This window comes from Zalophus californianus, chromosome 5 (assembly GCF_009762305.2).
Source record: "Zalophus californianus isolate mZalCal1 chromosome 5, mZalCal1.pri.v2, whole genome shotgun sequence".
Classification (NCBI taxonomy): Eukaryota; Metazoa; Chordata; class Mammalia; order Carnivora; family Otariidae; genus Zalophus; species Zalophus californianus.
The window spans coordinates 52,182,581-52,207,344 of record NC_045599.1 but is presented as its reverse complement, the minus strand read 5'-3'; the positions used below and the strand labels follow the sequence as shown (position 1 = coordinate 52,207,344).

General features: G+C 35.4%; 1 long non-coding RNA gene across 1 annotated transcript in view; it reads left to right on the top strand.

The window, feature by feature from the left end:
- LOC113929337 overlaps positions 1 to 11,019 on the top strand; it is a 173,038-nt gene extending 162,019 nt beyond the window's left edge. The window contains exons 4-5 of the long non-coding RNA XR_003522166.2: positions 2,389 to 2,525; positions 10,671 to 11,019. This is a non-coding gene — a long non-coding RNA (uncharacterized LOC113929337). The remainder of the gene's footprint in view (positions 1 to 2,388; positions 2,526 to 10,670) is intronic.
- The last annotated feature ends 13,745 nt before the right edge of the window (positions 11,020 to 24,764 follow it).

Below are 24,764 nucleotides of genomic sequence, written 5' to 3'. Positions count from 1 at the left end.
ATTGCTACCTATTTGCAATATTCCAAACAGAAAGAAAATCTTATATTTACTAAGACTATACAGGGTAACATTGTTTTTGGCCCGAAAGTTAAATAAATTTTTTTTAATTTTTTTTCTTTAATTTTTATTGTTATGTTAATCACCATACATTACATCATTAGTTTTTGATGCAGTGTTCCATGATTCATTGTTTGTTCATAACACCCAGTGCTCCATGCAGAACGTGCCCTCCTCAATACCCATCACCAGGCTAACCCATCCCCCTACCCTCCTCCCCTCTAGAACCCTCAGTTTGTTTTCCAGAGTCCATCATCTCTCATGGTTCGTCTCCCCCTCTGACTTACTCCCCTTCATTCTTCCTCTCCTGTTATCTTCTTCTTTTTCTTTTTTCTTAAAATATGTTGCGTTATTTGTTTCAGAAGTACAGATCTGTGATTCAACAGTCTTACACAATTCACAGCGCTCACCGTAGCACATACCCTCCCCAATGTCTATCACCCAGCCACCCCATCCCTCCCACCCCCAACCACTCCAGTAACACTCAGTTTGTGTCCTGAGATTAAGAATTCCTCATATCAGTGAGGTCATATGATACATGTCTTTCTCTGATTGACTTATTTCACTCAGCATAACACCCTCCAGTTCCATCCATGTCGTTGCAAATGGCAAGATCTCATTCCTTTTGATGGCTGCATAATATTCCATTGTGTATATATACCACATCTTCTTTATCCACTCATCTGTCGATGGACATCTTGGCTCTTTCCACAGTTTGGCTATTGTGGACATTGCTGCTATAAACATTGGGGTGCACGTACCCCTTCGGGTCGAAAGTTAAATAAATTTTGATTGGATATTACATGTCTTGATTATTAAAAATGAACTAATTAGTCAGCTATTACTTAAAAATGTCAGTTTTTTTTTATTAAAGACTTGAATGTGAGGCCTGAAATCATAAAAATCATAGAAGAGAACATAAGCAGTAATCTCTCTGACATTGGCTGTAGCAACATTTTTCTAGATAGGTCTCCTCTGGCAAGTGAAACAAAAGCAAAAATAAACTTTTGGGACCATATCAAAATAAAAGGCTTTTGCATAGTGAAGGAAACCATCAATAAAACAAAAAGGCAACCTACTGCATGGGAGAACATATTTGCAAATGATATGTTTGATAACAGGTTACTATCCAAAATACGTAAGGAACTTACACTACTCAACACCAAAAAACAATCTGATTAAAAAATGGGCAGAGGACCTGAATAGACATTTTCCCAAAGAAGGTATACAGATGGCCAACAGACACATGAAAAGATGCTCAACATCACTAGTCATTAGGGAAATGCAAATCACAACCACAATGAGATGTCATTTAACACCTGTCAGAGTGGCTACAATCAAAAAGATAACAATGAACAAGTGTTGGCAAGGATGTGAAAAACCTGGAACCCTCGTGCACTGTTGGTGGGAATGTAAATTGGTGCAACCACTGTGGAAAACAGTATGCAGTTTCCTCAAAAAAATTAAAAGTAGAACTACCATATGATCCAGTAGCTCCACAATTGGGTATATACCCCCCAAAAATGAAAATACTAACTCAAAAAGATATATGTACCTTTATGTTTATTGCAACATTATTTGCAAGAGCCGAGATATAGAAACAACCTAAGCATCCCTCAGTAGACAAATGGGTAAGGAGGTTGTGGTGTATATATACGATGGACTATTACACAGCCATTAAAAAAGGATGAGCTCATGCCATTTGGAACAACATGGATGGTTCTAGAGGTTATTATGCTAAGTGAAATAAGTCAGATTGACAAATCCTAATACCATAGATTTCACTTATATGTGGAATCTAAAAAAAACCCAAACAAATGGATAAACAAATAAAAAGCTGAATCAGACCTATTAGTTCAGAGACCAAACTGGTGGTTGCCAGAGGGGAAGAGAGAGTGAGAGGATGGGTGAAATGGGTGAAAGGGAGAGGGAGATACAGGCTTCCAGTTATGGAATGAAAAGTCATGGAAATAAAAGGCACAGCAAAAGGAATACAGTCAATGATATTGTAATAGTGTCGTATGGTGAGATATTGTAGCTCCCCTTGTGGTGAGCAGAGCATAGTGTATAAACTTGTCAGATCTCTATGTTGTACACTTGAAACCAATCTAACATTGTGTGTCAACTATACTCAGATTAATTTTTTTAATTTCAAATTTTTTGTAATATAGGATTCCTGGGGGACAATACAATTGGTCCATGGAGTTTAAAATGTTGCTTGGCACATAGTAGTGACTTGATAAAATTATATCAAGTGAAGAAATAAGCTTTGCTTTTAAATCAGTATTCTTGACCTTTTAAAATGCAATGGAATTTTTTTTTTTCAAACAGCATCTTAGTTTGAACACAAATTCTGCAACGGAGAAAAGTGGACTGGCTTTCATTAAAGTTGGGTGTGTGTGAAGGTGACAGAGCTCCAGAGTTCTGCTGTCTGTCCCTCTTTGACCTCATGGAACATACATTTTCAGGTAACTATATGGAATCTAAGGCTTCATATAATGTAGTTTTTAAAAAATTTTTATTTTAATTCAATTAATTAACATATAATATGTTATTGGTTTCAGAGGTACAGGTCTGTGATTCATCAGTCTTATATAATACCCAGTGCTCATTACGTCACATGCCCTCCTTAATGTCCATCACCCAGTTACCCCATCCCTCCCACCCCCCTTCCCTCTAGCAACCCACAGTTAGTTTCCTATGATTAAGAGTCTCCTATGGTTCGTCTCCCTCTCTGGTTTCATCTTGTTTTATTTTTTCATCTCTTCCCCTATGATCCTCTGTTTTGTTTCTTAAATTCCACATATGAGTGAGATCATATGATAATTGTCCTTCTCTGATTGACTTATTTCACTTAACATAATACCCTCTAGTTCCATCCACGTCATTGCAAATGACAAGATTTCATTTTTTGATGGCTGCATAATATTCCATTATATATATATAACCACGTCTTCTTTATCCATTCATCTGTTGATGGGCATCTGGGCTCTTTCCATAGTCTGGCTGTTCTGGACATTGCTGCTATAAAGATTGCAATACAAGTGCCATTAAATATACTTTTAAAATGAGTGCTCTAAACCATCCCATCCCGTCACAAATCTCTACTCTTCACCTGACTCCTACATCCATTTCAATCTCAGCTATTTGGTTTGAGCAAAATTAATTTTTGTTATGTAGATAGACAATGGTAACAGTAAAGAGAAAAAGTCTTGTACTAGTTTGCTTGGGCTCCCATAACAAAGTATCACAAACTAGAAGTCAAAGATGAAGCTGTTGGCAGTGTTAGTTCATTGTGAGACATGAGAGAGAGAAGTGTTTCCCTGTCTGTCCTAGCTTTTGGTGGTCAGCTGGCAGTCTTTGGTGTTCCTTGGCTTGCAGAAGCACTGCCCCATCTCTGTCTTCATCTTCACATAGCATCCTCTGTGTGTGTCTCCAAATTTCCCCTTTATATAAGGGGACATAGTCATATTAGATTTGGGTATACTCTAATGAGCTTGTTTGACCTTTTTACCTCGGTAAAAATCCAACCTCCAAATAAGCTCACATTCTGAGATACTGGGGGGTTAGGACCTCAACATACGAATTTTTGGACGACATGATTCAACCCATAACAGATATTTTAGACAATGTGCAGGAGTCAGAGGATATAAGTGAGATTCATGGTTTTCTTCACTGGTCAAGGATTAGAACTCAGAGAAGCCTAATAAATGAGTATCAAAATGAACTAAGTAGTAGGAATTACAAGAGGCAATTGTAAATACGGTTAAGAATACAGGCTGTGAGGCCAGACTGCCTGGATTCTATTTCTGACTCGCTAGCTGGGTGATCTTGGGTAAGTCATCTCATTTCCTTGTACTTCAGTTTTCCCATCTCTGAAATGAGGATGATAACAGCACGTGCCTTATAGGGCTGTTGTGAATATTCAATGAGTTAATACATGTTAAGCACTTAGGGCCAGGCTCAAGGTAAACACTTTATTAAGCTTAAATGATTTGTTCTAGTTCATTTAAAAATGATTGTATAGCAATAGAACTATACCACAGCCATGCTACCTAGAGTGTACTTATACTTAGGGAAGGCCAGGGATGGTCTACCTTGCTTTGTTTAGTCTTTTTTTAAATGTGGATCAAATCCTCTTTTGTTTTTTTAAAGATTTTATTTATTTATTTGAGAGAGAGAGAATGAGAGCGAGCACGAGAGGGAAGAGGGTCAGAGGGAGAAGCAGACTGACTCCCTGCTGAGCGGGGAGCCCGATGCGGGACTCCATCCCAGGACTCCGGGATCATGACCTGAGCCGCAGGCAGTCGCTCAACCAACTGCACCACCCAGGCGCCCGCCTTGTTTAGTCTTTATACAATGTTGTAATTGACAAATTAGGCGGAGTGTCACAAATGCATTCCTAATATGGAGGGCAATGTGGGGAGCAGACATCCACCTTCTTTCCTCTGTGAAAGAGGTGTCATGAGAAGCTCATCATGGTGGTGGGAGACTCTTAAATTCCTTTCATTTCCTAAACTAATTGCCTCTCTACCACCTCGCTGAGGCCAAATGAGGATCCCAGTTTGACAGAACAAGACTAGCTCTAAGTTTCTTCACATGGAGCCAAAGACCAGAATGAAGAGACTGGCTCGTATGGCAGTGGAGGGGGAAGGTGTTCAATGAACAGGGTGGGTTGGGCTTTACAATAACCCAAGAGTGACATAATGACACGTAACTGAAGTTCTCTCCATGTCTTCACTAAGAAAGGAATTGACTATTTGGATGTTTAAGGTGGGAAACTGTCATGAGCAAAGAATTTTCTCATGGCAGGGCAGGGTGGGGGAGATTTAAAAACACCGTAATTTTACCTTTTGTATGACAACTCTTGTTAATTGGGTATCTTAGTGTGCATGATATTTTAAATATTTTAATTATAGAATAAGCATTTTCCTATTTAGTTTTTTCACTGTATTTTTCGTGACCACATAGAATCCTTCAAATGATGCATTGTAATTTAGTTAACTGTTCCCTTATTAGAAATTTGGATTGTTTTTATTTTTTTCATAATTACAAATAATGCTGTGATGAACATCTTGGTAAGTAAACCTTTTTCTGTATTTTGGATCGTTTCCATAGGACAGGTTCCCAGAAGTGAAATTACTGGATCAAAAAGTAACTTCATTTCTCTGCTTCTTCATACATATTGCCAAATTGCTTTCCTAAAGGGCTGCATCAATAATAATCATAGCAGCTATAGATGAAAGTGCAATTATTACTATATGTCTCCAGCAGTGGATTTTGTATCATTTTTATTTTGATATTTTTCCAGTAAAGTGGTAAATTAATTTATTTTTAATTTGGATTCTATTGCCAGTGAGATTGACCATCTTTCTAAATTTTTTCTAGTTTTTTCCTATCATGAACGGTCCTTCCTTTGTCCATTGAGGAATATTGCTGTCTCTCTTAATAATTTAAGTTCTTTTTTATGTTAAAGATATTAACCTTGTGTACATTAAATATGTTACAAATAATTTCTTTAGTCTGTGACTTCTTTTAACATACTTGTTTGTTTTTTATTTATGTGTGGTCATTTAGGATTTAGTAGTAAGCCTGTTGAACTTTCCCTTTTGAAATATCTTTATTGTGTCTAAGCTTGCAAAGCCATCCTCTCTTCAGATGTTTGTGGGCTATCTGATTCCACTTTTTTTCTATGACAATTTACTCTTTAATCCATCTGGAATTTATTTTGGTTATGCTATAAGAAAGGGTTTTTTTTTCCTCACTGATTTGAAGTGATTCTTAATTTAATTCTAATTCTTAATTAGAATTCTCTTTTGGAGAAAGTAACTTTAAGGTGAAGAACTTAATTTAAGAGTACCTAGTAGGAAGTCACTAGGAACAGTGAGATGAGATCTTAGCTGGTTGGAAGAAGTGAAGTAGAGATTTGAGGCAGTAAAGAAATTGGGGTGGGGGCAGGGCTGTGAAACTAACGGATGAATTTTGGTTGAAAGTAGGAAAGTGAACAAAGAAATTACTTTGAGCTATATTTATCTGCAGAATGCCAATATGCCTAGAAAGTTTAGTGAAGATGTTCTATAAGATCAAAGAGTCAACAGCATTATCATTCTTCAGTGATATATATATATATTTTTACTGTGAATTAATAGCAAGTTCTAAAATAATAATGGAGAAAATTAGGAGAATATTCATCTATTCTTTCACTCATATAATGTTTATTGAACACGTGCATGTGCCAAGGCTAACTGCAGAGCTTATAATGTGAGCAAAACCAATGAGATTGACTAGGGCTATACCTCTACATATGAAATCTCTCAGCAAAAGACTTCATACTCAAAACATTCAAGATCCTGCCAGTGTGGCCCCAGCTTGCTCCAGTTACATTGCCCATTCTTCTCCTAAGTATATCATATATTTTAATCACACGAGACTCAGTTATTTTCTGAGCACTTCTAGTATTTTGGCCTCTGACCTTTTATTTACAGTGCTCCCTTCTCTTTAAATACTCTGTACCCCATATTTCCAGGTAGGAGGTCTTGAGTGCCACTCCTGAAACAGATCTGATCTCTTCTTCCTGCTTTTGCCTTTTTATGGAACTTTGCCCCTCTGGATGGTACATACTTGGATTTTAGCTGATTATCTTTCTTTCCCCTCATTTCTTCCTTATTAAACTCTGAGTTCCCAAGAGTGAAATAAGAGCTTCTTCCATTTTTCTAATTCTTATAGTTCCAAAGATGGTACTATGTGACAAGTTTTGGCCCATGGGACATGAATGGAAGTGATAGGTATCCCTAGAAGAATGTGTGTTCCAGATGGTACATCTGCAGAATGAGTGTCCATCAATGTGGGTCCCTGAGTGGATATTGGAACACATGCCCTTGCTGACATATGTTGGAATGGTAGTTTAAGCAAGAAAAAAACTTTCATTATTTTAAGCAAGTAATATTTTAGAATTGTTACTGAAGCATACTTTAGCACTGGAGAAGGAAATTTTTTTTCTGTAAAGAATTAGATAGTAAATATTTTCCACGAAGGAAGGCATCCATGGACAGTTCATAAACAAATGAATGTAGCTCTGTCCCAATAAAACTTAATTTATAAAAATAGGCAGTAATCTGGATTTGGCCCATGGATGTAATTTGTCAATACTTGGTCTATCATATCCTGAACATACATCTCCACACATCTTTCTCTTTGCCCTAAAAGCTCATTAAAATGCTTGGTGGGAGGGGGGTGCATGAGAAACATTTGCCATTAAATTCATGAACAAAATAAGGAAGTTCACACACCATACTGTAATTTAATGCCCACTGTTCCAGAAGTCTGAACTGATGCAACTGAACAGGAGAAAAAAATCCAAAAAGTCCAACTGTAAAATTATTATAAAAAATAACAAATTCAGAAAGATGTTTGCACATAAAGTTAACATAACAAAGTCAACAGTCTTTCCTATAGACTGAATGTTTATGTCCCTCCAAAATTAGTACATTGAAACCTAATTACCAATGTGACAGAATTTTGAGGTGGGATTTTTGGGGAGGTGCTTAGGTCATGAGGGTGGAGTCCTCATGAATGGAATTAGTACCCTTGTAAAAGAGACCCCAGAGAGCTCCCTCACCTCTTGCACCTTGTGAGGATACAGAAAAGACATCTGTCCATGAATCAGGAAGCTCTCACCAGACACTGAATCTGCTGGTGCTTTGATCTTGGACTTACCAGCCTCCAGAACTGTGAGAAATGTTTCTGCAGTTTATAACCCACCCAATCTATAGTAACAGTCCAAACAGATTAAGACATTCTCTATATGCAAATAGTAATCTCTTAGAAGTTATAATGAGAAAAGTATAATTTATAACAAAACCAAAAATAGTAAAATATTTAGCAGGAAGTGCACTTAGAAATGTTTAAGATTGATGGAAAGAAAATTTTGAAAATCTAGAGACTGATAAGAAGGAAAGCTTGAATAGAATGGAAAAAGATACCTTGTTTATGCATAGGAAGGCTCATTAGGGTAAAGATAACAATTTTTACCTAAATTAATCTATTAATTCTATTCATACCAATAAAAAGGGAAAGGATATGTAAATTTGATCTTTTGAGTTGGCAATAAATTCATTTAGTTGCTAACACAAATCTAAAAGTTAATAATTATTCTTCTCATTCTGTGCCTAACTCCTATAGCCCCCCCATACCAACATAACCTCTATTTTTCATTTTTAATGTATCTTCCACCATTTTTTGTAAAATATAAGCAAATATGAATATGTATTCATATTCAGCTCTTCTAATCCCAAAGTTATCATGCTTATACTGTTTTGTACCTTATTCTTTTTACTTACTATATCCTGGAAATACTTTAATATCAATATATAGCTCCTAAATACACACACATATATACACATGTATATATACACATATATATGTATATATATATACATGGCTTCTAAATTTTTTTAAGCTTCGTAATTTTTTTTTTTTTAAGATTTTATTTATTTATTTGTCAGGGAGAGAGTGAGCACAAGCATGGGGAGTGACAGGCAGAGAGAGAAGCAGGCTCCCAGCTGAGCAGGGAGCCCCATGCGGGACTCGATCCCAGGACCCTGGGATCATGACCTGAGCCGAAGGCAGACGCTTAACCAACTGAGCCACTCAGGCATCCTCCTTCATAGTGTTCTTTTAATGGATGTGCTATTACTTATTTAACCAGTCATCCTTACACCTGGGTAGTTTTTTCTATTACAGTGTCATAAAAATAATACTGAATACAACATTTTCACACATATAGATATATGTGTAGGATAATTCTCCTATGCCAGATTGCTGGGTCAAGGTGTATATACATTTATACACTTTTGTACTTTTTGATGTTGCCAAAACAAAGTCTTTTTAAACATTTTGATTTTTTTGTCAATCTGCTATGTGAAAAAACTGCATCTCAGTGTAGTTATAATTCCTCTTATATTGGAAATCTTCTCATGTTAAGTGTTGTTTGTATTTCATATTCTGTGAACTTCTATTCATATAATTTGCCCATTTTTTTCTATTTTATTGTTGGTTATTTTCTCATCAGTTTCTAAGAGCTCTTTAAACAGAAAAATTGGCCCTTTGTGATAGAAATTGTAAATATTGGGGCGCCTGGGTGGCTCAGTTCGTTAAGCGACTGCCTTCGGCTCAGGTCATGATCCTGGAGTCTTGGGATCGAGTCCCACGTCGGGCTCCCTGCTCAGCGGGGAGTCTGCTTCTCCCTCTGTGACCCTCTTCCCTCTTGTGCTATCTCTCATTCTCTCTCTCTCAAATAAATAATAAAAATAAATAAAATCTTTAAAAAAAAAGAAATTGTAAATATTTTTTCCTAGTTCATTTTTTAACCCTGTTCATGATAATTTTGCCATTCAAAAGTTCTTTTAAATATAGTTACCTTTACATGTCCTTTTTTAAAAAAAAGATTTATTTATTTATTTTAGAGAGAGACCGTGCAAGGAGGCGGGCAGAAAGAAAGGGAGAGAGAGAATCCCAAGCAGAATCCCCACTGAGCATGGGGCCCCATGTTGGGGCTCCATCTCACCACTCTGAGATCACAACTTCAGCTGAAACCAAAAGTCAGCTGCTTAACCCATTGTGCCACCCAGGCACCCCACTTGTCCTTTTTAAATGGCTTTTAGAATATGTCATAAGCTCGAAGGCCATTCCCATTTTAAAATTCAAAAGAAATTCACATGCTTTTTTCTAGGATTTTTATGGTTTAATTTTGCATTTAAGTCTTTGATCCATTCAGATTATAGTCTATTAAATTATGACTACTTGATGTAACATTTTTTTAACACAGCTACTCTGTTCTCCTAACACCATTAATTTGAAATGTCATTTTTATCATATACTAAATTTCCATATTGATTTAGGCTATTTCTCTTTCTATTCTGTTCCATTGGTCTATATATTCATTGCTGGTATCATGCAATATGAATTACCATAGCACCATGCCAGTTTGAATTATTGTAGCTTTATAATGTATCTTAATATTCATTTGGGCTTGTTACCCCTTTATTGCTCCTCCTACCCAGAGTTTTATGGTATATTTCTATTATTTTTTCACAAGAGATTTAAAATCTATCTAGTTTCAAATGAGAAAGTGTTTGCCTGTTATAATAAAAATATGTTGTTATGTTATAAATTAATGTTTTAGCATTGTTATAAAATAACATGACATTCTAATTATCTTTTTATCTCAGAAAACAGTGTGCCTTTTTATTAGTTCAAATCTTCCTATGTGCCTCTCAGGAGTTTTAAATTTTTCTTCTTTTTTTTCCCATGAATTTTTGAAAATTTTTGTTTTATTTTCTATTTTGTTGTGATAATTATTATTGCAAATGTTTTGTTGTATTTGTTTTTTTTCCAATATGTCTTCTAACTGATTTGTGTACATATCTGTATGGTGACTAACATAACATAATAAAATAAAATTAAATTAAAAAAATTAATTTATATATTTTAACGTAATGAATTTTCTAATTGTTTAAAGTAGTTTTTGATTCATTTGATTCTCTTAGGGTTTCCAAGTACATAATTTTACCTCCTTGTGTACAATTTTTATACCACTTTTTCTTTTCTCTTAGATTATTGCCCTAGTGGTTACAATGGACAAGAGTGTATTATTTCTGATCGTAATGGAAATGCATCTACTGTTTTCCTACTGAACATGCCATGGCTTTGGAACTGAAATACATATTCTATAGTGTTTAGGCAGTCTTCACCAATTGTTACTTTAGAGGAATTTTGTTTGAAATTGTATACTTAGAAACTCATGGGAATTACTGAATAAGAGAGCAGTTAGGGTTCCAAAATTAATAAACAGACTCATGGAGCAAGATGGCGGAGGAGAAGGAGACGTAAATTTCGTCTGGTCCCAGGAATTCAGCTAGATAGTACCATTCAGAACACCTACAAACTCAACAGGAGATCAAAGAAAAGAATAACAGCAACTCTCTGAACAGAAAAGTGACTACTTTCTGGAAGGTAGGACTTGCGGAGAAGTGAATCCGAGGTGATATTTGGGAAGATCGACTGTGGGGGGAGGGAGCCTTCGTCAGCCAGCTACTGGCACATAATAGAGCAGCGGAGCACAAAATTGGAACTTTTAAGAAGTCGGCTCTGCTGAGGGATGTCACTCCAGTGGTTAAGCGGGGGGTGGCACCCTCGCTGGGACAGTGTGCTCTCAGGACCCTCGGGGTCACAGAAAGACCAGGGGTCCCTGAGGGAGGCAGAACTCCCAGGTATCGGAGTGGGGAAGTGAGCTGCAGAGACGGAGCCGAGGAGCGGGTTCTCAGCTCGGGGTTGCCATAAAACATGATCTGCAGCACAGTTGGGCCACTGCTCTTCCAGCAGCTCTTCCGCAGCAGATCTGGGGAGATTCCTCTGCCTCCCCCAGGAGGAACAGCGCGGTGCACACTGCAGGACTCTGCTGGGTTTGGAGACTCCAAACAGGGTTGGGTGCCAGAGATAGAAATGCTTGGTCACAGGCCAGGTGAGCATGGAGTGCGGCTGGAAACCAGGGAGACAGGAGTGATTGACTGCTTTTCTCTGGGGGCACACTGAGGAGTGGGGCTCCGAGCTCTCGGCTCCTCTGGGGTGGAGTTTGGGAGGCTGCCATTTTCACTCTTGTCCTCCAAAGCTGTATAGAAAACTTGCAGGGAACAAAAGCTCCTGAGAGCAAACCTGAGCAGATTACTTAGCCTGGCCCTGGCAAGGGTGGTGTAATTCCGCCTCTGACAAAGACATTTGAGAACCACTGCAACAGGGCCCTCCCCCAGAAGATCAGCAAGAACAGCCAGCCAAAACCAAGTTTACCGATCAATGAGAATGGCAGAACTCCAGCACTAGGGGAATACTGCACATAGAATTCATGGCTTTTTCCCCATGATTCTTTAGTTTTTCAAAGTTAATTTTTTTTAGTTTTCTTTATTTTTCTGTTTTTTAGTTGAATTTTTCTTCCTTTTTTAACCAACATCTTTTCAATTCCTTTTTAAAAATCTTTTTTAATTTTTCATTTTTACAGTCATAGCTCTTCATTGTATTTAACCTTATTTTTTGTATATATATGTTTTTCTTTCTTTAAATTTTTGGGATATGGTTTCTTCTAACAGACCAAAATATACCCTAAATCTAGTGTATGACGTTGTCCTGGTCTCCCATCTGATCACATTCTCTTTTTTAAAATTTTTTTTCATTCTTTTTTCAACCAACTTCTATCTTATCAATTCCTTTTTTAAAGTCTTCTTTAATTTTCATCTTTACAGTCATATTCCATCCCTTCATTGTATTTACCCTTATTTTTGTATATATATTTAAGTTTTTCTTTCTTTAAAATTTTGGGAGACAGTTTCTTCTAACAGACCAAAATACACCCAAAATCTAGTGTGTGGCTCTGTTATATTCACCAGCCTGATCATATTCTTTTTTGTTTTTCTCCCTTTCTTCCTCCCCACTTGCCCCGGTTTTGGGTTTTTTCTGATTTGTTTAGTGTATATTTTTCTGTGGTTGTTGTTACCTTTTTAGCATATTTTTAGCATTTTGTTCTCTCATTCATCTGTTCTCCTCAGGACAAAATGACAAGATGGAAAAACTCACTTCAAAAAAAAGAACAAGAGGCAGTACCGACTGCCAGGGACCTAATCAATACAGACATTAGTAAGATGTCAGAACTAGAGTTCAGAATGATGATTATAAAGATACTAGCTGGGCTTGAAAAAAGCATAGAAGATACTAGAGAATCCCTTTCTGGAGAACTAAAAGAACTAAAATCTAAACAAGTTGAAAGCAAAAAGGCTATTAATGAGGTGCAATAAAAAAATGGAGGCTCTAACTGCTAAGGATAAATGAGGCAGAGGAGAGAATTAGTGATATAGAAGACCAAATGATGGAGAATAAAGAAGCTGGAAAAAGAGAGATAAACAACTACTGGATCACGAGGGGAGAATTCCAGAGATAAGTGATACCATAAAGCGAAACATTAGATTAATTGGGATCCCAGAAGAAGAAAGAGAGAGAAGGGCAGAAGGTATATTGGAGCAAATTATAGCAGAGAACTTCCCTAATTTGGGGAAGAAACAGGCATCAAAATCCAGGAGGCACAGAGAACCTACCTCAAAATCAATAAAAATAGGTCAACACCCCGATATCTAATAGTAAAACTCACAAGTCTCAGAGACAAAGAGAAAATCCTGAAAGCAGCTCGGGACAAGAGGTCTATAACCTACAATGGTAGAAACATTAGACTGGCAGCAGACCTATCCACAGAGACCTGGCAGGCCAGAAAGGACTGGCATGATATATTCAGAGCACTAAATGAGAAAAATATGCAGCCAAGAATACTATATCCAGCTAGGCTGTCATTGAAAATAGAAGGAGAGAGAAAAAGCTTCCAGGACAAACAAAAACTAAAAGAATTTGCAAACACCAAACCAGCCCTACAAGAAATATTGAAAGGGGTCCTCTAAGCAAAGAGAGAGCCTAAAAGTAACAGACCAGAAAGGAACAGAGACAATATACAGTAACAGTCACCTTACAGGCAATACAATGGCACTAAATTCATATCTTTCAATAGTTTCCCTGAACGTAAATGGGCTAAATGCCCCAATCAAAAGACACAGGGTATCAGATTGGATAAAAAAACAAGACCCATCAATATGCTTTCTGTAAGAGACTCATTTTAGATGCAAAGACACCTCCAGATTTAAAGTGAGGGGGTGGAAAACAATTTACCATGCTAATGGACACCAAAAGAAAGCTGGGGTGGCAATCCTTATATCAGACAAATTAGATTTTAAACCAACGACTATAATAAGAGATGGGGAAGGACACTACATCATACTTAAAGGGTCTATCCAACAAGAAGATCTAACAGTTGTAAATATCTATGCCCCTAACATGGGAGCAGCCAGTTATATAATCCAGTTATAACAAAATCAAAGAAATACATTGACAGCAATGTAATAATTGTAGGGGACTTTAACACGTCCCTCACTGAAATGGACAGATCATCTAAGCAAAAGATCAACAAGGAAATAAAGGCTTTAAATGACACACTGGACCAGATGGACTTCACAGATATATTCAGAACATTCCATCCCAGAGCAACAGAATACACGTTCTTCTCTAGTGCACATGGAACATTCTACAGAATAGATCACATCCTGGGTCACAGATCAGGTCTCAATCAGTGCCAAAAGATTGGGATCATTGCCTGCATATTTTCGGACCACAATGCTTGAAACTAGAACTCAATCACAAGAGGAAAGTTGGAAAGAACTCAAATACATGGAGACTAAAAAGTGTCGTACTAAACAATGAATGGGTCAACCAGGAAATTTAAGAAGAATTAAAAAAATTCATGGAAACAAATGAAAATGAAAACACAACTGTTCAAAATCTTTGGGATGCAGCAAAGGTGGTCCTAAGAAGAAAGTATATAGCAATACAAGCTGTTCTCAAGAAACGAGAAAGGTCTCAAATACACAACCTAACCCTACACCTAAAGGAGCTGGAGAAAGAACAGCAAATAAAGCCTAAACCCAGCAGGGGAAGAGAAATAATAAAGATCAGAGCAGAAATCAATGAAATAGAAACCAAAAGAACGGTAGAACAGATCAACGAAACTAGGAGCTGGTTCTTGGAAAGAATTAACAAGATTGATAAACCCCTGGCCAGACTTACTAAAAAGAAAAGAGAAAGGACACAGATAAATAAAATCATGAATGAAAGAGGAGAGATCACAACCAACACCAAGAAATATAAACAATTATAAGAACATATTATGAGCAACTATATGTCAGCAAATTAGATAATCTTTAAGAAATGGATGCATTCCTAGAGATGTATAAACTACCAAAACTGAACCAGGAAGAAATAGAAAACCTGAACTGACCTATAACCACTAAGGAAATTGAAGCAGTAATAAAAAATCTCCGAACAAACAAGAGCCCAGGGCCAGATGGCTTCCCAGGGGAATTCTACCAAATATTTAAAGAAGAATTAATACCTATTCTTCTGAAGCTGTTTCAAAGAATAGAAATGGAAGGAAGACTTCCAAACTCATTTTATGAGGCCAGCATTATCTTGATCCCAAAACCAGACAAAGACTCCATCAAAAAGGAGAACTACAGACTAATATCCCTGATGAACATGGATGCAAAAATTCTCACCAAAATACTAGCCAATAGGATCCAACAGTACATTACAAGTGGGATTTATTCCTGGGCTGCAAGTTTGGTTCAACATCTGCAAATCAATCAGTGTGATCCAATACATTAATAAAAGAAAGAACAAGAACCATATGATCCTCTCAATTGATGCAGAAAAAGCATTTGGCAAAGTATAGCATCCTTTCTTGATCAAAACTCTTCACAGTGTAGGGATAGAGGGTACATAGGGTACATACCTCAATATCATAAAAACCATCTATGAAAAACCCACAGTGAATATCATACTCAAAGACGAAAAACAGAGCTTTTCCCCTAAGGTCAGGATCACTGCAGGGATGTCCACTATCACACTGCTGTTCAACATAGTACTAGATATGTTCAACATATCTAGCCTCAGCAATCAGACAATAAAAAGAAATAAAAGGCATCCAAATTGACAAAGAAGAAGTGAAATTCTCACTTTTTGCAGATATGATACTTTATGTGGAAAACCCGAAAGACTCCACCCCAAAACTGCTAGAACTCATACAGGAATTCAGTAAAGTGGCAGGATATAAAATCAATGCACAGAAATCACTTGCATTTCTATACACCAACAAGTCAGAAGAAAGACAAATTAAGGAGTCAGTCCCATTTACAATTGTACCCAAAATCCAAAATACCTAGGAATAAATCTAACCAAAGAAATAAATAATCTGTACTCAGAAAACTATAGAATACTCATGAAAGAAATTAAGGAAGACACAAAGAAATGGAAAAACGTTCCATGCTCATGGATTGGAAAAACAAATATGTGAAAATGTCTATGCTACCTAGAGCAATCTACACATTTAATGCAATCCCTATCAAAATATCATCAACTTTTTTCAAAGAAATGGAACAAATAATCCTAAAATGTGTATCAAGGGAGACAAACCATAAGAACAAATAATCCTAAAATGTGTATGCAAGGAGACAAACCATAAGGAAACAAACTGAGGGTTGCTGGAATGGAGGGGGTGGGAGGGATGGGGTGGCTGGGTGATGGACATTGGGGAGGGTAGGTAGTATGGTGAGTGCTGTGAATTGTGTAAGACTGATGAATTACAGACCTGTACCCTTGAAACAAATAATACATTATATGTAAATAAAAAAATTAAAAAAAATTAATAAACAGATATCAGCAGGTCACATAATAAAACACACTTTAAAAAAGCATAAGAGGGGCGCCTAGGTGACTCAGTCATTAAGCGTCTGCCTTCGGCTCAGGTCATGGTCCTGTGGTCCTGGGATCGAGCCCCGCATCGGACTCTCTGCTCCACGGGAAGCCTGCTTCTCCCTCTCCCACTCCCCCTCGCTGTGTCTCTCTCTGTCAAATAAATAAAAGCGAAAACCAAAAATAAAATAATGACAGCACTAAAGCTAAGCATATCTAACATATTAATAAATATAAGTTGAATTTGATGTGTCTGTTTAGCAAACAAAGAAAATCCAACTTTTCAAATTGAATTACATAGGAAAACCCAATCTGATGTTGTATACAGGAGAAACACCTAAAATAAAGCTGTAAGATGTTTGAAAATAGAAGGGTAAACAAAAAGATACCATAGTAGAGCAAACTAAAGACAAATAAAATGCTTGGCCCTGATATCAATTTCCAGTAAGGTAAAATATAGGGACCCAAATAATTTCAAAGAATGCTATTGAATGTTGAGGAATGCAATTCATAAGGAAGATATTAGCTACAAATACCTATCTCTAATTAGCGCACCAGCAACATTAAGGAAGCAGAAGTAATAGGAAATACAGGCAAAAGGGACCAAAACAAGAGGAAAAAAATAAGTCAGTATAAAAAAGACCAATATAACATACATTGGTATAGAAAAGACTTACATGAAGAAACTCGTTTTTGGAAATACACCATCTTTTGGGTGATGGGTGTTAGGGTGGGCACTTGTCAAGTTGAGCACTGGGTGTCTTATGTAAGTGATGAATCACTGAATTCTACTCCTGAAACTAATATTGTGCTGTATGCTAATTAACTAGAATTTAAATAAAAAATTGAAGGAAAAAAAGGAACTATACCGTCTTTTTAAATGCCTATGAAAATCCATGAAAATTGACAAATACTAATCTCAGATTAACCAGATATTAATCTCAATAAATTCCCCAAGTTAGAAATATTATGGTCAATACTTTCTGATCACAACTCAATAAAACTGGAAATTAATATCTAAAAACATACTTACCTGTCTATTGATGTTTTTTAATAGAGTTGGGGCCTACAAGGTTTGTTTAGTGTGGTGAAATCCTTGTTTTCTATGAAGTCTATTTATAATTCTATCTACATCTTACTTCAACAGTTCCTGTGTTTAAAGAATTTCATCAAAGTGGTTTTGTGTGTGTGTGCTTAGTCAGTATTTGATGTGTGACAGAACTGCAAAGAACATTCTCTCTGATAAAATTGAAATGAGTATAGAATGATACTGTTATTATGAATGGAAAGAAATTACTGGGGACTTAATTTAGTTATTTCCTAGGGACGCTGAGCCTGCTTCCCCTATCTGATACTTTTGCCAATACCATCAAGTGCTTGCTCTTTAGTGGATGATGGAAAGTATGGAATGTGTGAGAAGGACACCAAGATAGACACATGTATTATGCTTATCTCTTTGTGATTTTATAGCCAGCTTAGAAGGCCTTAGATGTAGCAAAAACTTTGTTGGGGTTTCAAGAGTCTGCATTTTAAATTAAATACTTCCCAAATGAATGGAGGGTGTGATTTAATGTTATCAGATATATACATGTGTATATATAGAGATATTTACATATACATATATAAACATATGCATACATATGTGTGTATATATGTATATACATACACATAACATATATAATATATACCTATAACAAAATCATTACTTCCTTTTTATTTTCTTGGAATCATCCAAAACAACAAAGATAATGAAAAACAGAGACAAAAGCTTTATTGTCATTGAAACAAAAACGCATGTGAAACCCTAAATCATAAATAAGAGAAAGCACTGCCTCAAACAGTGAAAATCAAACAGAAGTGCAGGAAGACAGAGGATACTATGAACTATACATCTTACAAAAAGCTAGCAAACACACATCTTTAAAATAAGTAGTATGGGCTGAGGTATAAAATCAACACTCTTTTATTTGTATCAATGGAGATGGAATGAGCAGGTTGGCAGATGAAGTTCCCTGATTCCATGTGGAAAGAGGTTTTGAGAAGCTGAGAAGGAAGAATTGAAAGGAATTAAATAGACAAGCCATATTTACCAGAAGTGAAGGAGTATATTGGTGAGACTGGAGAGGAGCCACTCCCAAGTTACAAGGGGAGCAATGCAGTGTGATTTTTGTTATCTGGGAAGAAGTAAAGATTACACAGTCTCACTCATGTACACAGCCCTGTGCTGTGAGAATTATTTTATCTTGAAACAAAGTTGTAGACCATTTCCTAAAACAGACTTCAAGTAGCTGAATTACTCATTAAAAGGTGAACTACAACATCAATAATAAAGGAACCACCACAGGATCTATATAGAAATACTACAAGAAAAAAATGTGGAAACAAAAACCAAGGAAAACTATCAGGTAAGAAAAATATTTGTCACTAAAAGGGCATGGCATAGGTAAAAATTGTGATCCAGCATATTGCTGTCAAGTAGAGGAGAAATTATAGACTGGAAGACAAAGGAGAGCCCAAATATTGGATATTAAAGGCATAATTGGTGCCTCTAAAGTGGAAGACCAAAACCAAATATAATTCAAGAAAACTTTCAGGAGTAGAACCCAGAAATTTTAAGGACATGTCATGTCTCAGGGAGAAGTTGGCATAGAACAATAACACCAAAATGTCCTTATAAAGTTAGTAGGCCTAAAGCTAAAGGATATTGCGAGAACGAGGGAAAAGACGAAGTCACCTATAAGACAGAGAATGATCCTGGCCTCAGACTTCTTCACAGCAACATTCAGTTATGGAGTAATGTCTTCCAAGTACTGAAGGAAAGAATGTATTAGTCAAGGATATTATAATCAGACTAATTATCATTTACATAGAAACAACAAGAACAGCAACAACAAAATATTGCTTAACATGAAAAAGATGATGAAATTTTTTTCATATGAGCCCTTTTTGAAGATACTGGCAGAAGAAGACTTTTAGGCAACCAGTAAATAGGTGAATGAAGAAACAGAGATGAAAAGAAATGGAGATGATCAATAGAATATAAATATTATAAACCCTAGAAATGTAGAATTAATGTATATAAAAAATTGATGGGGAAGGGGATTAAAAGCTACAGATAGTGAAGTCATGCATGACTTTCTAAAACTAGGATCATTAATAACCTGACAAATAATAGAGATAGAATTATAAAGGTATAAAGGCAAACATTAAAAAAATAAGAAAAATTATTCATATCATTTAGTGGGAAAGAGGAACTTAATTATTTATAAGAGATCAAGTGGACAATAATAAGGAAAGAAGACCCAATTCTTGAATTAGATTATATTGATATATAAAATCTCTGTATTGTGAAGATTGAAGATAAACTCACTCTTTTCTATTCATGGAACATTTATAAAAATTGACCAAATTTCAAGCTATAAGGCAGAATTGAATACATTTCAAATGGTTGAAATAGTAAATGAAAAGTGGATACAACAGATATATAAACAGGTATAACAAAATACTAGAACAGATATAACAGCTGGTTCTATGGGGGAAAAATTTTTTAAAGACATATTAGTTGACCTAAATGAGAGAAAAAGGAAGAAGGCACAAGTACAAAATAAGAAGTGACACTAGTGAAACAGCCATATATACAGAAGAAAATAAAGGAATTACAAGGCTGTCTGTTTATTTATATTTATAAAACTAAATTTGAGAATCCAGATGCACTGTGTAATTTTCTAGAAAAGTATAAATTGCCAGAACTGATGAAAAGGAGATAAAAATGTCATCCCACCATTACCATAATAAAAATAGAGAAAACTCTTCAAGATAGCACCCCTCCTAAGAAACAGGGGGCTTGATGAATTCAGAGGAACATTCTACCAAACCTTTAAAGGATAGAGAACTACAATGCCATTTAAACTCTTCTTGACCACAGAATAAGAAGGTAAGCTTCCAAATCATTTTATAACAAGTATAGCTTTGATTTTTAGGATCCCACACTTACTGTGGTGAACATTTCATAATGTATATAATTGTCAAATCACTATGTTGTACCCCTGAAATTAATATTGTATATCAACTATATTTCAATAAAAAATTTACTCCCCAATTTACAATATTAATAGGTAAAATAAAACATAATATTACAACCTCCATAGAGGTTTAAAAAGCATTTAATAAAGTTCATTTCTTATTCCTGAATTTAAAAATCTTGCAAGAGGTAGAAAGAAGCCTATGTTTGCGTGTATATATATTTTGCTCAACCAGTATGATTCTAACTAGGAAAATATTAGAAACACTAAAACATTAAAATATTAGACACATTAAAATTAAGAATAAGACAAAGATGCCCTGTATTATCCGTATTATTTCATAAGTTCTAAGAAGTTCTAGCCCATGCAATTAGATAAAAGAAATATACGAGATTTATAAAGAAAATTGAAATGCTAGGACAAGACTTAAAGACTAGTAAAATAAAAAGACTTGCATAAATGAAAAGGCATGCTGTAATCTGTTTTGGATAGGAAGCATCAAAATCAGAAAGATGTCAATTTCCTGTAACCTATAAATTTTATATGATTCCAATAAAAACTATCAAAAGGATTTTTCTTGTGGAACAGTAAAGCTGTTGTTAAAGTTCAAATGGAAAATAAGCAAGGATAGCTAGGAAAAATTCTGATAAGGAAGATAAAAGGAAAGAGAAGCTAGCCTACTAGCTATTAGCTCTTGTTATAAAGCTATGATAAGTAGAACAATCTGTTACCATGACATGAATTGGCAGATCAGTAATACAAAATAGAAAGTGTAGAAATAGATCCAAGTCCTTATGGTTATGTAGTACATGATAAAGATGATACTTCAAATCAATGGAGAAAAGATGCATTACTCAATAAATGGTATTGGAACAATTGAGTGCCATCTGGAAAAAAATTGAGAACTTTGCATTTTACACTAGAGTATATTTCCTAATGATTGCAGGTTTGGACACAAAATATGAAACCATGAAAGTACCTAAGAAAACTCTGGTGAATTATTTTTAATGGGAAAGACCTAAATTTAACACAGAACCCAGAAGTCATGAAAGAGCAATAAATTAGACTGTATTAAAAATATTTTTGTAAAACGCATAATCCAAGTCAAAAGGTAAAGAGCACACTGGAAGAAATATTTGCATCTCACAACACATGTAAAGGATAATTTGCTTATATAGAAAGTGCTTCTACAAATAAATAAGTACATGTCTAAGACTATAATAGAAAAATAGACAAAGGTTACAAAAGTGGTTTACAGTAAAGGAAATGCAAATGATTCTGACAACTATGAGCCGACACAAAATCTTCCTCAAAACTATAGAAATATAAATTCAAGTAAATTAGATAATATTTTTACTTACATTCTCAAAGATCCACAAAATCAATAACTGTTCAAAATATTTTAAGTGAAAAAACCAAGGTGTATAGTATGCTACCATCTTTTTAGGTATGGAAAATAATGTATATAAGAATGTACCTACATATGCATAAATACATCTAAGAAAATATATAAGAAGTTGGTAATGTTAATCGCATCCGAGATTGGGAAATGAGCGTCACAGCTAGAAGGGAGACTTTTCAGTGTGCATTCTTTGTAAAAGCAGCCTGAATGATTTCCATACAGTAAACTGCATTTGTTGAAAGTGTACAACTCAGTAAATTTTCAGTTGCAAACACCCATGAAACTGCTGACACAATGAAAATAAAAAACATTTTAATCACCGCCAAAGATTTCTCGTGCTCATTTGCTATCCACTTTTGGCCTCAGGTAACAACTGGTCTGCTTAAATTTTGTAAATAATAGCTTTACTGAGATAAATCTACCTACCATATAATTTACTCATTTAAAGCATACGATTCAACAGTTCTGAGTATATTCAGAAAGTTGTGCAACCATTACCACAATCAATTTGGAGACTTTTCATTACCCCCAAAAGAAAACCTATACCCATTAGCAGTCACTCTCCATTTTGGCCCAACCTTGCAGCGATAGGAAACCACTACTTTCTGTCTCTATGGATTTGCTTATTCTGAACATTTCATATTAAGGAAATCATATGATATGTGGTATGTTTTCAGGGTTCATATGTTGTAGAATGTATCAATACTTCATTTCCTTTTATTGTTGAATAATATTCTGTTGTATTGATAACCAAACTTTCTTTATCCATTTATCAGTTAATAGATAGTCGGGTTGTTTTCAGTTTGGGGCTATTACGAATAATACTGCTATTTTATGAATATTCATGTACAAGTTTTTTGTGTGGACATATATTTTATTTCTTTTGGGCATATAACTGGGAGTGGAATCACTGATCTGTTTTGTCACTACAGATTGTATTTTCTAGACTTTTGTATAAATGGAACCCTTTATATATTCTTTTTTGTCTCATTTCTTTCATGCAGCAAAATGATTTTGAGACTTATCTATTGTGTTAACATGTATTAGTAGTCTGTTCCTTTTTATTGAGTGGTGTTTGGTTATGGAGATACGACACATTATATTTATTCATTCACCTTTTGATGGTCATTTGAATTGATCCAACTTTTGGCTTTTCTTAATAAAACTGCTATAAACCAGGACACCTGGGTGACTCAGTCGGTTAAGCATCTGCCTTTGGCTCAGGTCATGATCCTAGGGTCATAGGACTGAGTCCCGCGTTGGGCTCCTTGCTCACAGGGAGCCTGCTTCTCCCTCTGCCTGCCACTGCCCCTGCTTGTGCTCTCTCTCTCTCTCTGGCAAATAAATAAAATCTTAAAAAAAAAAAAACCTGCTGTAAACCTTTATATGTAAGTCTTATGGACATATGTTTTAATTTCTCTGTGCAAATAGTAGTCCAAGGGTGATATGGTAAATACTTAATGTTTAACTTCTAAAGAATTGTCCAACAGTTTTCTAAAGTGATTGTACCATTTTTCATGAGAACTCCACAACATCACCACATTTGGTATTACCAGCCTTTTAAATTTTATCCATTCTAATATGTGTGAAGTTATTTCACAATTCCCTGATGACTAATGATGAGACTTTTTCATGTGCTAACTGGCCATATACTGTCTTTTGTAAAATGTTTGTTGAAACCCTTTGCCCATTTTTAATATGGTTGTTTGCCTTTTTATTATTGAGTTTTGAGTTCTTTATTCTGGGTACAAGTACTTTGCCATTTATGTATTACAATTATTTTCCCCATATTGTCTTTACTTTTTGATTCCTTAATGGTGATTGTTGAAGAGCTATAGTTTTAAATTCTGACAATAACTAATTTGTCAGTTTGCCTTTATAGTTTGTGGTTTTGTGTGCTATGCTAAGAAATCTTTGCCTACCTCAAGAACACAAAGACTTTCTCCTGGGAACTTTATATTTCAGGGCATATATTTAGTTCTATGACCATTTTTGGCTAATTTTTGGATATGGTGTGAGATAAAAGTTGATGTTCATTTTTTTCCACCAAAGGATATCCAGTAATTTCAATATCATATGTTAAAACATCCTCCTTTCCCCCTGAAATGTCTTAGCACTCTTGCTAAACCCAATTGAATCTGTATGTGTAGCCTAGTTCTGGACTCTGTATTCCGTCTCATTAACCTATATGTCTGTTTTTATGCTGATAACACATTGTCTTGAGTCCTATAGCTGTATAATAATTCAGAAATAAGATAATTTAAGGCCTCCCTCCAACTTTATTGTTCTTATTTCAAGATTTATTTAGCTATTCTGGATTATTTACATTTCCATATTAATTTTAGCATTAGCTTGTCAATTCCTATGAAAATACTGCTGGATTCTGATTGAGGTCACAGCTAAATCTCTATGTTAATTTAGGGAGAACTGATATTTTAACAATACTGTGTCTTCCAATCCATGAACATGGCAGATAGCTCTATTTATTTAGATCTTTAATTTCTTTTAGCAATGCTTTGTAAATTTAGTGAAAGGTTTTCCCTTATTTTGTTGTATTTATCCCCAAGTATTTCATGGGGGTTTTGATGCAATTATAAGCTTTTTTTTTTTGAATTTAATTTCCAATTTTATTTTACTCTCAAGTAGAAACACAATTAATTATTGCTGTGTAAAATATTATCTACAAAATCAAGTGGCTATAAACAATAATTAACATTTCTTATATCTCACTGTTTCTGTGGGTCAGAAATTCAGGTGTAGTTCACCTGGATGGTTCTGCTGTGACCTCTCATATATTTCACTCAAGATGTTGGTTGGGGCTGCAGTCATCTGAGGGCTTGACTGGAGCTGAAGGATCTGCTTCCAAAATGGCTTGCTTATGTGACTGGCAA